Genomic DNA, 15,435 nt, shown 5'->3' with positions numbered 1-15,435 from the left:
GCCGGCGGCGTTCTCGTGGCAGGGCGGCTGCGCGTCGACGAGGCAGCAGAGGGCGGCGACAGCGGCGACGGGGCGAGCTCGGACAGCCTAGCGGTGGCGTCGGGGCGGGGGAACTGATGTAGATGAATCTGAAAAACGCCAAATGCTTTCTTATATACTAAGAGTATTGGTCCCGGTTTGTGGCACCAACCGGGACCAATGCCTCCCTTAAGTCCCGGTTGGTGCCACCAACCGGGAGCAAAGGCCTCTTTTCAGCAGCCCAAAGGGCGGGAAGCGGTGGCCTTTGGTCCCGGTTGGTGACACGAACCGGGAGTAAAGGGGGGGCATTTGTCCCGGTTGGTGCCACGAACCGGGACCAAAGGGTGGCATTAGTCCCGGTTCATGCCACCAACCGGGACCAATGGCCTTGCACAGCGGCGTGGTGGTGGGAGTTTAGTCCCACCTCGCTAGTTGAGAGCGTCGACCACCTGCTTATAAGCATGACTGCCTCCTCTCTCTCGAACTCCTCTGAACTGCAGGCCTATGGGCCTAATCTGACACTGCTTTGCCTGTGGGCCTACTGGGCCTTCTGCGGGCCTGAATCCTGGCCCATGGTAGGGTTTCTAGTCATATTAAGGCGTGGGGCCCAGTAGGAGGCACTTTTTTGTTTTTTAGGCACGAAGGAAGGTGAAGGGGACATCTATAAGATGGCTAAGATCCGGGAGAGGAAGACGAGGGATATTGGCCAAGTCAAATGCATCAAGGACGGAGCAGGCCAACTCTTGGTGAAGGACGAAGAGATTAAGCATAGATGGCGGGAGTACTTCGACAAGCTGTTCAATGGGGAGAATGAGAGTTCTACCATTGAACTGAATGACTCCTTTGATGAGACCAGCATGCGTTTTATGCGGCGCATCCAGGAGTCTGAGGTGAAGGAGGCTTTAAAAAGGATGAAAGGAGGCAAGGCGATGGGCCCTGATTGTATCCCCATTGAGGTGTGGAAAGGTCTCGAGGACATAGCGATAGTATGGCTAACCAAGCTTTTCAACCTCATTTTTCGGGCAAACAAGATGCCAGAAGAATGGAGACGGAGTATATTAGTACCAATCTTCAAGAACAAGGGGGATGTTCAGAGTTGTACTAATTACCATGGAATTAAGCTGATGAGCCATACAATGGAGCTATGGGAGAGAGTCATTGAGCACCGCTTAAGAAGAATGACAAGCGTGACCAAAAATCAGTTTGGTTTCATGCCTGGGAGGTCGACCATGCAAGCCATTTTCTTGGTACGACAACTTATGGAGAGATATAGGGAGCATAAGAAGGACTTGCATATGGTGTTCATTGACTTGGAGAAGGCCTATGATAAGATACCGCGGAATGTCATGTGGTGGGCCTTGGAGAAACACAAAGTCCCAGCAAAGTACATTACCCTCATCAAGGACATGTACAATAATGTTGTGACAAGTGTTCGAACAAGTGATGTCGACACCGATGACTTCCCGATTAAGATAGGACTACATCAGGGGTCAGCTTTGAGCCCTTATCTTTTTGCATTGGTGATGGATGAGGTCACAAGGGGTATACAAGGAGATATCCCATGGTGTATGCTCTTTGCGGATGATGTGGTGCTAGTTGACGATAGTCGGACGGGGGTAAATAGGAAGTTAGAGTTATGGAGACAAACCTTGGAATCGAAAGGGTTTAGGCTTAGTAGAACTAAAACCGAGTACATGATGTGCGGTTTCAGTACTACTAGCTGTGAGGAGGAGGAGGTTAGCCTTGATGGCCAGGTGGTACCTCGGAAGGACACCTTTCGGTATTTGGGGTCAATGTTGCAGGAGGATGGGGGTATTGATGAAGATGTGAACCATCGAATCAAAGCCGGATGGATGAAGTGGCGCCAAGCTTCTGGCATTCTCTGTGACAAGAGAGTGCCACAAAAGCTAAAAGGCAAGTTCTACAGGACGGCGGTTCGGCTCGCAATGTTGTATGGCACGGAGTGTTGGCCGACTAAAAGGCGACATGTTCAACAGTTAGGTGTGGCGGAGATGTGTATGTTGAGATGGATGTGTGGCCACACGAGGAAGGATCGAGTCCGGAATGATGATATACGAGATAGAGTTGGGGTAGCACTAATTGAGGAGAAGCTTGTCCAACATCGTTTGAGATGGTTTGGGCATATTCAGCGCAGGCCTCCAGAAGCTCCAATGCATAGCGGACGGCTAAAGCGTGCGGAGAATGTCAAGAGAGGGCGGGGTCGACCGATTTTGACATGGGAGGAGTCCGTTAAGAGAGACCTGAAGGATTGGAGTATCGACAAAGAGCTAGCTATGGACAGGGGTGCGTGGAAGCTTGCTATCCATGTGCCAGAGCCATGAGTTGGTTGCGAGATCTTATGGGTTTCACCTCTAGCCTACCCCAACTTGTTTGGGACTAAAGGCTTTGTTGTTGTTGTTGTTGTTTTGTTTTTTGCTTTATTTTTTCATTCTTTTTTGCTTTTAGTTTTAGAAAAATTATAAACTTTCTGTTAGTGCCATTAGTTTTCAAATTTGAAAACAATTTTTTTTGTTTTTTTGTTTTCTTTGTTGCTTTATTTATTTTATTTTGTTTCTACTTACAACAAAATACTTATTGTTGCTATTTTTATTTTATTTCCAGTTTTTTGTTTTGTTTTCTGCATTATTTATTTTCTTTTGTTTTTTGCTTTATTTTTAATTCTTTTTGCTTTTAGGTCAGTAAAATTATAAACTTTCTGTTAGTGCCATTAGTTTTCAAATTTGAATAGTTAAAATTTGAATTCTTTGAAATTTATGTGAATCACAAGTTTGTGATTAACTTTACTAAAAATGAACATAGATGCGCCTATAGAGAAATTCAACCTTAATTCATAATAAATTTCTATGAATTTCAGAGAAATTCACTATGAATTTAGGTCAAATTCCCTGTATAGGGGCATCTGTTTTCACTTTGAGTGGATCTCAACAAGGCAGAGAGGGACGGGCTTATAAACTGGTGTGAGCGCCCTTCGGTTGGCGAGATGGGACTAAACTCTGAGCGCAACGAGGACCAACCCTTTAGTCCAGGTTTGTGGCACAAACCGGGACTAATGGTCATGGGCCAGGGGCGAGGCGCATTGGTCCCGGTTCGTGCGTGGAACCGGGACCAAAAGGTCCAGACGAACCGGGACCAATGGCCCACGTGGCTGCCCTCTTGAGAGTGTTCTTGGTGAGAACATAGTTGACAAGGAGCGAACAGGGATTAATGGTATTATGAGGGCCAAACCATAAGACATTAAAGCATTTCAAATGAACTCTGAAAAAGTTGAAAGTTGGCATGGTATCATAATTTCACCCACATAGCATGTGCATGTACAAAACGGACAATGGTATCATACTCGTCTGATACAAAGTTGGCATGGTATCATCATAATAGTTGCGGGAGAAAGTCTTCACTTTTTCTTCACTTGTGTCATTTGCTTATTGCGCCGTAACCATGGATAATCATCATCGTTTATCAGGATGCTTGGGTCAGCCTTGACTTTGAAGGGAGGAATTTCATGAAACTTTTCGTAATCTTCAGACATGTCTGTCTTGCCCTCCACTCCCACGATGTCCCTTTTTCCTGAAAGAACTATGTGGCGCTTTGGCTCATCGTATGATGTATTCGCTTCCTTATCTTTTCTTTTTCTCGGTCTGGTAGACATGTCCTTCACATAGATAACTTGTGCCACATCATTGGCTAGGACGAATGGTTCGTCAGTGTACCCAAGATTTTTTAGATCCACTGTTGTCATCCCGTACTGTGGGTCTACCTGTACCCTGCCTCCTGGCAGATTGACCCATTTGCACTTAAACAAAGGGACCTTAAAATCATGTCCGTAGTCAAGTTCCCATATGTCCACTATGTAACCATAATATGTGTCCTTTCCCCTCTTAGTTGTTGCATCAAAGCGGACACCGCTGTTTTGGTTGGTGCTCTTTTGATCTTGGTCAATCGTGTAAAATGTATTCCCATTTATCTCGTATCCTTTCCAAATCGTAACAGTCGAAGATGGTCCCCTGGACAACAAGTACAGCTCATCACAAACAGTGTTGTCACCTCTGAGACGTGTTTCCAACCAATTGCTGAAAGTCCTGATGTGTTCACATGTAATCCAGTCGTCGCACTGCTCTGGGTGTTTGGAGCGCAAACTGTTCTTGTGTTCATCGACATACGGGGTCACCAAGGTAGAGTTCTGTAGAACTGTGTAGTGTGCTTGAGACCAAGAATATCCGTCCCTGCATATTATTGAGTCCCTTCCAAGCGTGCCTTTTCTAGTCAGTCTCCCCTCATACCGCGGTTTAGGGAGACCTATCTTCTTAAGGCCAGGAATGAAGTCAACACAAAACCCGATGACAACCTCTGTTTGATGGCCCATGGAGATGCTTCCTTCTGGCCTAGTGCAGTTCCGGACATATTTCTTTAGGACTCCCATGAACCTCTCAAAGGGGAACATATTGTGTAGAAATACGGGCCCCAGAATGACAATCTCGTCGACTAGATGAACTAGGACGTGCGTCATGATATTGAAGAAGGATGGTGGGAACACCAGCACGAAACTGACAAGACATTGCGCCACATCACTCCTTAGCCTTGGTACGATTTCTGGATCGATCACCTTCTAAGAGATTGCATTGAGGAATGCACATAGCTTCACAATGGCTAATCGGACGTTTTCCAGTAGAAGCCCCCTCAATGCAACCGGAAGCAGTTGCGTCATAATCACGTGGCAGTCATGAGACTTTAGGTTCTGGAACTTTTTCTCTGGCATATTTATTATTCCCTTTATATTCGACGAGAAGCCAGTCGGGACCTTCATACTGAGCAGGCATTCAAAGAAGATTTATTTCTCTTCTTTCGTAAGAGCGTAGCTGGCAGGACCTTCATACTGCTTCGGAGGCATGCCATCTTTTTCGTGCAAACGTTGCAGGTCCTCCCGTGCCTCAGGTGTATCTTTTGTCTTTCCATACACGCCCAAGAAGCCTAGCAGGTTCACGCAAAGGTTCTTCGTCATGTGCATCACGTCGATTGAAGAGCAGACCTCTAGGTCTTTCCAGTAGGGTAAGTCCCAAAATATAGATTTCTTCTTCCACATGGGTACGTGTCCCTCAGCGCCATTCAGAACAGTTAGTGCGCCGGGACCCTTTCCAAAGATTACGTGTAAATCATTGACCATAGCAAGTACGTGATCACCGGTACGCATGGCGGGCTTCTTCCGGTGATCTGCCTCACCTTTGAAATGCTTGCCTTTCTTTCGACATTGATGGTTGGTCGGAAGAAATCGACGATGGCCCAGGTACACATTCTTCCTGCAGCTTCCCAGGTATATACTATCGGTGTCAAGTAAATAGTGCGTGCATACATGGTATCCCTTGTTTGTTTATCCTGAAAGGTTATTGAGAACGGGCCAATCGTTGATGGTCACGAACAGCAACGCCTTTAGGTCAAATTCCTCCTATTTGTTCTCATCCCACGTACGTACACCGTTTCCATTCCACAGCCGTAAAAGTTCTTCAACTAATGGCCTTAGGTACATATCAATGTCGTTGCCGGGTTGCTTAGGGCCTTGGATGAGAACTGGCATCATAATGAACTTCCGCTTCATGCACATCCAAGGAGGAAGGTTATACATACATAGAGTCACGGGCGAGGTGCTGTGATTGCTGCTCTGCTCCCTGAAAGGATTAATGCCATCCACGCTTAAAGCAAACCATACATTCCTTGGGTCACTTGCAAACTCATCCCAGTACTTTCTCTTGATTTTTCTCCACTACGACTCGTCAGCGGGTGCACTCAACTTCCCGTCTTTCTTACGGTCCTCACTGTGCCATGGCATCAACTTGGCATGCTCTCCGTTTTTGAACAGACGTTTCAACCATGGTATTATAGGAGCATATCACATCACCTTCGCAGGAACCCTCTTCCTGGGGGGCTCGCCGTCAACATCACCAGGGTCATCTCGTCTGATCTTATACCGTAATGCACCGCATACTGGGCATGCGTTCAGATCCTTGTACCCACCGCGATAGAGGATGCAGTCATTAGGGCATGCATGTATCTTCTACACCTCCAATCCTAGAGGGCATACAACCTTCTTTGTTGCGTATGTACTATCGGGCAATTCGTTATCCTTTGGAAGCTTCTTCTTCAATATTTTCAGTAGCTTCTCAAATCCTTTGTCAGGCACAGCATTCTCTGCCTTCCACTGCAGCAATTCCAGTACGGTACCGAGCTTTGTGTTGCCATCTTCGCAATTGGGGTACAACCCTTTTTTGTGGTCCTCTAACATGCGGTTGAACTTCAGCTTCTCCTTTTGACTTTCGCATTGCGTCCTTGCATCGACAATGACCCGACAGAGATCATCATCATCGGGCACATCGTCTGGTTCCTCTTGATCTTCAGCAGCTTCGCCTGTTGCAGCATCATCGTGCACATCGTCTGGTTCCTCTTGATGTTCAGTAGCATCACCATATTCAAGGGGCACATAGTTGTCATCGTACTCTTCTTCTTTTCCGTCTTCCATCATAACCCCTATTTCTCCGTGCCTCGTCTAAACATTATAGTGTGGCATGAAACCCTTGTAAAGTAGGTGGGAGTGAAGGATTTTCCGGTCAGATTAAGACTTCGTATTCCCACATATAGGGCATGGACAACACATAAAACCATTCTGCTTGTTTGCCTCAGCCACTTCGAGAAAATCATGCACGCCCTTAATGTACTCGGAGGTGTGTCTGTCACCGTACATCCATTGTCGGTTCATCTGCGTGCATTATATATAATTAAGTGTGTCAAAAACCATTACAGAACATCATGAATAGATAAATAAGTGACCAAATTAATAGAAGTTCATCATCACATTAAAACCAAAGTACATACATAGTTCTCATCTAACAACATATAGCTCTCCAGAGCATCTAATTAATTAAACCATACATTGAAACTATGTAAAACATTTCAATGCGAAAACAAATGCGATCATAATCGCAATCAAGGTAACAACTGATCCAACTGCATAATGATACCAAGCCTCGGTATGAATGGCATATTTTCTAATCTTTCTAATCTTCAAGCGCATTACATCCATCTTGATCTTGTGATCATCGACGACATCCGCAACATGCAACTCCAATATCATCTTCTCCTCCTCAATTTTTCTTATTTTTTCCTTCAAGAAATTGTTTTCCTCTTCAACTAAATTTAACCTCTCGACAATAGGGTCAGTTGGAATTTCCGGTTCAACAACCTCCTAGATAAATAAAATCTATGTCACGTTGGTCGGCATAATTTTCATAAACAATAAATGAACCAATAGTTATGAAAAGATAATATATACCACATCTGAATCATAGACAGGACGAGGGCCGACGGGGGCGGATACCAAAACCATCACACTATATAAGATGCAATAATAAAAGTAAGAAAATAATACAAGTATCTATCTAAACATACAAGTAAGAATATTTTTCCTTTAAGAAAGAAGATAAGAACAAGATGCTCGCCACGGTGGTGCCGGCGATGAGATCGGCGCGAGTGATCGACGGCGGTGAAGACGGGGACGGGGCATGACGGACTGCTAAACCTAGAAAAATATTGAGGAAAATGGAGCTTGGAGGTCGAGCTTGGAGAGGAGAAAGCTTAAGTAGTGTGGCTCGGGCATTCCATCAAACACCTTGTGTGCATAGGAGGTGAGCTAGAGCACCACCAAGCCCTCTCCCCCTCGGCGGCCAGAAAAAACAGAGCAGTGTGCTCTGCTCTTACGCGAGGGGGTATATATAGGCACCTCATTGTTCCCGGTTGGTGGCATGAACCGGAACTAAAGGGAAGCCTTTGGTCCCGGTTCAAGCCACCAACCGGGACCAATGGTGGTGGGCCAGGAGCGAGGCCCATTGGTCCCGGTTCGTCCAATCAACCGGGACCAAAAGGTCCAGAAGAACCGGGACCAATGGCCCACGTGGGCCGGCCGGCCCCCGGGGCTCACGAATCGGGTCCAATGCCCCCATGGGTCCCGGTTGTGGACTGAACCGGGACTAATGGGCTGACCCGGCCTGGACCTTTGCCCCCTTTTCTACTAGTGAAACCCATCTAGGGTTTCCCCTGTGGCCGCCACCCCTCCCCTAGGGAACCCTAGGGCGCCTCCACCACCCCCTTCCCCCTATATATAGTGAGGAAGAGACAAGGCAGCCGCACCCCTTCCCTAGCGCAGCCCCTCCCTCCTCCAATTCTTCCTTCTCCTCCGTAGAGCTTAGCGAAGCCCTGCAGGAATACCACAAGCTCCACCACCACGTCGTCGTGCTGCCGGAGTTCTCCCTCAACTTCTCCTCTCCCCTTGCTGGATCAAGAAGGAGGATACATCCCCGGGTTGTACGTGTGTTGAACGCGGAGGTGCCGTCTGTTCGGCGCTAGATCGGATCTTCCACAATTTGAATCGCCACGAGTACGACTCCATCAACCGTGTTCTTGTAATGTTTCCGCTTTGCGATCTTCAAGGGTATGAAGATTCACTCCTGTCCGTGTCAAAACCGGCGGATCTTGGGTAGGGGGTCCCGAACTGTGCGTCTAGGCGGATGGTAACAGGAGACGAGGGACACGATGTTTTACCCAGGTTCGGGCCCTCTTGATGGAGGTAAAACCCTATGTCCTGCTTGATTGATATTGATGATGTGGGTATTACAAGAGTAGATCTACCACGGGATCAAGGAGGCTAAACCCTAGAAGCTAGTCTATGGTATGATTGTTGTAATGGTTGTTCGTCCTACGGACTAAAGCCATCCAGTTTATATAGACACCGGAGAGGGCTAGGGTTACATAGAGTCGGTTACAATGGTAGGAGATCTACATATCCGTATCTCCAAGCTTGCCTTCCACGCCAAGGAAAGTCCCATCCGGAGATGGGATGAAGTCTTCAATCTTGTATCTTCATAGTCTTGGAGTCCGACCGATGATGATAGTCTGGCTATCCGGACCCTAGTCCAGGACTCCCTCAATAGCCCCTAAACCAGGCTTCAATGACGACGAGTCTGGCGCGCATATTGTCTTCGGCGTTGCAAGGCGGGTTCTCCTCCAAATTCCATGTGCTTGCCGAATAGTGTCCGGCTTCCTTACAAAGGTCGCGTTCCTTGGCTTCCACGCCCAATAATGGCCCTCTTCCACGCGTCGCACGAATGCGAAAGGCCAGTGTATTTTCATATTTTACCCCCTAGCTGCGCAAATAATCTGCCTATAATAGAGGCAAGAATCCAGATCTAAATCACACCATCCTCCTTCCGCGACTACTCATCGGAGCGCCTCTGACCAAAAATCCACTCTATCATGGACCGTCGACGCGGCTCCTCCTCTCGCGCTCCTAGCCCTCAGCCAGGAGATTGGAGGAGATGTTCAGTTCCGCACCACGAGCTGGTGACGCTCCAAACGGAGGGATACCTTCCTCCGGCCTTTATGGTCCCGGTCCGAGCCGGGCTGGCCACCTACAAAGGTGGAAAGCAAGCGGAGGCCACCCCTAGTCCCTCTATAGGGGAGCGGGTGTGCTTCGTCCCTTATCTAATAAGGGGGCTCGGATTTCCTATACATCCGTTTCTCCGGGGGCTTCTAGAGTTCTACGGACTCCAGCTTCATCACCTTACGCCCGCCTCCATTCTGCATATCGCGGGTTTCGTAGCTCTCTGCAAGCTGTTCCTGGGCATCGAGCCCCATTTTGCGCTGTGGAAGAGACTATTCTGCCCCATACCCCATTCTCACGAGGGGTCAATATATCAAGTGGGCGGAGCCGAAATATGGCGCATCGCCGGGACCGGATATCTATCCGGGACCCCCAAGAAGGCGTCCGAAGACTGGCCCTCGGAATGGTTTTATATGGAAGATGCTCCACTACCGGACCCAGTTCGGATCGGCCTCCCGGAGTTCAGCAAGGCTCCTCTGAAGAAACGCCTAAGTTGGCGCCCGCGGAGCCCTCAACAGGAGGAAGACAGGAGCGTCCATTATTTGATGGGCCGGATAAGGTTGCTGGCCCATTCCGGATTGACCATGATCGGAGTCATGGCCACGTGCATTATGCGAGGGGTGCAACCGCTTCAATATAGGGGCCACCCCATGTGGGATTTCAACGGGGAGAATGACGCCACCCGTCATGGCCGCAAGGGGCCGGGATCGGCCGCGGATCTGGTGAAGATCCTGTCCGGCCTGTTCAAGGGGGAGAAGGAGGACTTCCTCCGGACGAGCCCATTGAATGGGTTCTCCATGAATAACCCTCGGAGCTGGGTAAGAGGACGTTTATTCATCCGACCCGTGCTTTCAAAGCCGAGTGCCTTACTCTGTGATTTTGACGCAGGAACTGCGCTGGGATGTGGAGGACATTCACAGTCCGGCTCCGCAACCCGAGGATCCGGGAAGATCCCTTGAACCAGCCTCCGAAGAGGATCCGGATATAAAGGTGGAGCTGATCGACGGGGTGTTCCACCAACTTAGCATGGACAATGCTCTAGTCGCCATCACGGCTGACTACCCCGGCCTATCTCCGGCTTCCCAGGTAATCATGACCGGAGTCTTGACACCATTATCGTCCTCGCGTATTTCTTACCGTCGTATATAACGGTGTCTCGCAGGAGGTGCCTTCAAGGCGGGAAGCCGAACCCGCGGCAGTTGACCAACAAAGGTCAGTCCGGCCCAGCAGGCGGAAGAGGGGTGCGGTACGAATCGAAACGTCACCGCAACGGTATAGCTCGCGAGCGTTGTTTAGGAAAAGATTCCTAGGAGGTGTATTAATGTTCATTACTTTTCCAGGAGAAAGAGCGCTCGCCGGACTATGCCCGGAGAGGTTGCCAACCAAGCCTCCGCCAGCCAGGCTCCAACACCTGGTCCGGAGGGGGAGGCGAGCGCGAGGCGCGAGCCGGATACTCCTCCAACAGAGGATGCCGACAGGCTGTCCGCCACCGGGTCTGATGTGGAGAGCGCTATGAATCATAGGTGCCGCCGGGCAGTTCTTCGTGACGCGTGTTTCTCCCTAGAGGCGTTGAATGCCTTTAACGCGGGAGATGCGCACCTCCGTGCCGCTCAAGATGGTTTAGCCAGAGCAACACAGCAGTATGTAAAGGACATACGGGTAAAGGATTTTAATAGTTGTATATGCCAGTAGCCCCCGAGACTTAAAGTAGTTAAAAGAACTGATTTAAGGATCATTTGATATGCAGGATCTTACGGAAAAGAATACCCAACTATCTCAGGAGCTACAAGGGTGCAAGGCCCAACTTGAGGCCGCACTAGCTGCCGCAGGAGGAGATACCGAGACCCCCTCCGGTAACACATATTTCAAAAAAGATAAGCAATGTGCGGTGTGCGTGTGAATCTGACAATAGTATTGCAGATGTTGTCGGACTTGATCTGGACAAGCAACAGCTACTGCGCCAGCTGAAGGCCGGCGAGAGGGTGCTTATGAAGGTGCAGCAGGAGAGGAACAAGCTCCAAGATGCCCACACCCAGCTGGGAGAAGAGCTGAAAGGTGTGTGGGCCCAGCTGTCTGGCTCCACAAAGGAGAATCAGCGGCTTCGTCGCGGCATTTATAGTAAGTGCTTGAGCAAACTCTTTTGAAAAGAAGAGTTCGGCGAGGAAGTTGATTGACAGAAATGTGTCTTTAGGTGTGCTCACAGGTCGCCCTGCAGAGGAAATGCCCGGTTCAACGGGTGACCAACCCCTCGAGCTGATGCAACTGCACAAACGGGTGCGGCAAGCGATGAGTGGTGTCGCCCAGGCCTTATGGCCGTCCATTTCCCTACCCAAAAGCCTTGAAGGGCTTGCCGAGAAGCTGCAGGGAGCACGGCAGCGCTTCCGTCTGTGGAAGATATCGGCCTGTCGTCAAGGCGCCAGGGAGGCCTGGGCCATGGTGAAGACGTGGTACAAGGAAGCGGATCCGAACCACATGGCCGAGGTCAGACCTGTGGGGCCCGATGGGAAGGAGATCCTTGTGAGCTTAATGTACGGCCAAGTAGAGTTGGCCGCTAAGTATTCCCAACAGGACTGTAAATTAGACAGCCTGTTAGACGGGATTGGAGAGGAGTATAGTCAGTCAATTTGACGATGTATTTTGAAATGACATGTAAAATGCCTTCTAGCCGGATTGTAGATCGTTTGTCTTTGCCGACCTTTTCGCTTCAACCTCGGGACCCTAGAGTCCGGAGTGTGTCCGAATACCTTCTCAGTTATGAAAAAACTGGGGCATGCATGGAGTACAGGCGTAGGGGTCATAAGTGCTTTATCAGACAAGTGCCCAACTAGTTATGTTATATTACATGGTTAGTAAGAAACATCTTCCAGGGAGAATAGTTCCGTTAAGGGTTCCTTTCCCTGGGAGGCATGCCGTAAGGTGCATGCCCATACTGTGAAAAAAGCAGAAAAAGCATCTGGGGGCAGATAAATTGAATAAGTAATAAATCATCTTTCAAGTCACCGACCGAATATTCCCTTAAGAACGCTAGCTTTCGGCTTCACCCAGTCTGAGGTACACATCCGGCTGACCCGGCAGTAACAATCGCAGAGGTGCTCCCTTTACCTCCTAGTCGAACAATCGGGAACGTAGGGGTAAGCACAGGAGCCAGGCAACCCAGCTTGGCCAAAACTTAAGTCATATCGATGCATATAATGGTGAATAAAAGGTACATGCGGAAGTATGACGCATGTATTGGGCATGAAGCCCGTACAAATAAGCTTCTGTTAAAGAAGCCCCCAGGTATAATGAGTGCTAGGAGCACATCAAGTGTGTGCGATCAATGCGCAAATCAGCCTATCAAAGGCTTTTTACTGGAAGAAAAAATAAAAAAAATAAAAGGGGAAGAAGGATGGGGACAAGAGACAGTGAATAATGTAAAAGGTGGACGGAGGAGGGAGACGAACTCTGAGTCCGGCGCTAGGCGTAGAATCTTCGGAGACGGGCTGCGTTCCATGGGTTCGGCTCGAGTCGGTTATCCGATGCGTTACGTAGACGGTAGGCTCCGCCGGTCAGGACTTGGTCGATGATGAAGGGACCTTCCCATTTGGGCTTAAGTTTGTCCTTTTTCTTGTCTGGCAGGTGTAGAATGAGTTCGCCAACATTGTAAGTCTTGGCCCGTACTTCTCTGCTTTGGTATCTTCGAACCTGCTGCTGATAGAATGCGGAACGAGCTTTTGCCACGTCCCGCTCCTCCTCTAAGGCGTCCAAACTATCCTGCCGATCTAACTCGGCTTCTCTTTCTTCGTACATGCGCACGCGAGGTGAGTCATGAATTATGTCGCAGGGCAGAACTGCCTCTGCGTCGTACACCATAAAAAAGGGTGTGAATCCGGTAGTGCGGTTTGGCGTGGTCCGCAGCCCCCAGAGTAGGGAGTCGAGCTCCTCTACCCAGTGCGTGTTAGATTCCTTGAGGGACCGCACTAGTCTGGGTTTGATGCCGCTCATGATTAGACCGTTTGCTCGTTCGACTTGACCGTTAGTTTGGGGGTGATAGACTGAAGCATAGTCGAGCTTGATGCCCATGTTTTTGCACCAGAGTTTAACCTCGTCGGCCGTGAAATTTGTGCCGTTATCGTTGATGATGCTGTGGGGGACACCGTAACGGTGTACTACCCCAGATATGAAGTCTATCACGGGTCCGGATTCAGCCTTTTTAACTGGTTTGGCCTCTATCCATTTGGTGAATTTGTCTACCATAACCAATAGGTATTTTTGCTTTTGGGTTCCCCTTTAAGGGGTCCGACCATATCAAGCCCCCAGACCGCGAACGGCCAGGTGATGGGTATAGTTTTGAGGGCGGTGGGTGGCATGTGGCTTTGATTAGCAAAGAGCTGGCAACCAATGCATCGTTGGACTAAGTCCTGAGCGTCTGCCAGGGCCGTCGGCCAATAGAATCCTGTACGGAAGGCCTTGCCCACAAGGGCTCGAGCTGCGGCGTGGTGCCCACTGAGTCTGGCATGAATTTCAGCCAGGAGATTTTGCCCTTCCTCTTCGGAGATACACCTTTGAAGGACTCCGGTTGTGCTTTTCTTATAAAGCTCTCCCTCATGGACCTTGTAGGCTTTAGATCGCCGAACTATGCAACGGGCCTCATTTTGGTCTTCGGGGAGTTCTTGCTGAGTTAAGTAGGCTACGAATGGTTATGTCCACGGGGCGATTACTGCCATTATTTCATGGGCTAAGGGTGTTATTTCGTTGGCTGAGCCACCTACCATGTCAGAATGTTCCATGCTTGGTGGCGTGGTTGTTTCCGGGTTGCTATTTCCGGACTCCTCTTCCCATAGTACAGAGGGCTTAAAGAGCCGCTCCAAAAAGATGTTGGGAGGGACGGCGTCGCATTTTGCGCCGATGCATGCCAACACGTCGGCTGCCTGGTTGTTGTCCTGGGCTACGTGATGGAATTCGAGTCCTTCGAACCGAGCTGACATTTTTAAGACGGTGTTACTGTAGGCTGCCATTTTCGGATCCTTGGCGTCAAAGTCTCCATTTACTTGGGATATCGCGAGGTTTGAATCCCCGCAGACCTCTAGGCGTTGAATGCCCATGGAGATGGCCATCCGGAGACCGTGTAGAAGGGCCTCGTATTTGGCTGGCGTTGCTGGAGTCCGTGTACATTATTTGAAGTACATACTGGACTGTATCTCCAGTTGGGGATGTCAAGACGACGCCAGCCCCCAAGCCGGCCAACATTTTAGAGCCGTTGAAGTGCATAATCCAATTGGAGTATGTGTCGTACTCTTTAGGGAGTTCGGCTTCTGTCCATTCAGCGACGAAGTCGGCCAAAACATGCGACTTGATAGCTCGCCGTGGTTTGTAGGTTATATCGAATGGTAAAAGCTCAATGGCCCATTTTGCAATTCTGCCCGTCGCATCGCGATTGTTTATGATGTCGTTGAGAGGTACTTCGGAGGCCACTGTGATCGAACACTCTTGAAAGTAGTGTCGTAGCTTCTGGGATGCCATAAACACCGCGTACGCTATCTTTTGATAATGTGGGTATCGGGACTTGCATGGAGTTGGGACAGTGGATACGTAATGCACTGGTTTTTGAAGAGGGAATTTGTGCCCCTCTGTTTCTCGTTCGACGACGAGCACTGCGCTTACAACTTGATGTGTTGCCGCGATATATAACAGCATTGGTTAGCCCAAGTTGGGCGCGGCCAGGACCGGATTTGTTGCCAGTACGGCTTTTATTTCTTCGAGTCCGGCTGTGGCAGCATCCGTCCATTCGAAATGTTCGGTGCGCCTGAGGAGGCGATAGAGAGGCAATGCTTTTTCTCCCAAGCGGGAGATGAAGCGGCTTAGGGCCGCCACGCATCCAGTCAATTTTTGTATTTTTTTGAGGTCTTTTGGGATGTCCAATTGTGACAGAGCTCGGATCTTGGATGGGTTTGCTTCAATTCCTCTGCCGGATACAATGAAGCCCAAGAGCTTTCCGG

The sequence above is a fragment of the Triticum aestivum genome, chromosome 6B, assembly GCF_018294505.1.
Source record: "Triticum aestivum cultivar Chinese Spring chromosome 6B, IWGSC CS RefSeq v2.1, whole genome shotgun sequence".
Lineage (NCBI taxonomy): Eukaryota > Viridiplantae > Streptophyta > Magnoliopsida > Poales > Poaceae > Triticum > Triticum aestivum.
This window is presented reverse-complemented; position numbering follows the sequence as displayed.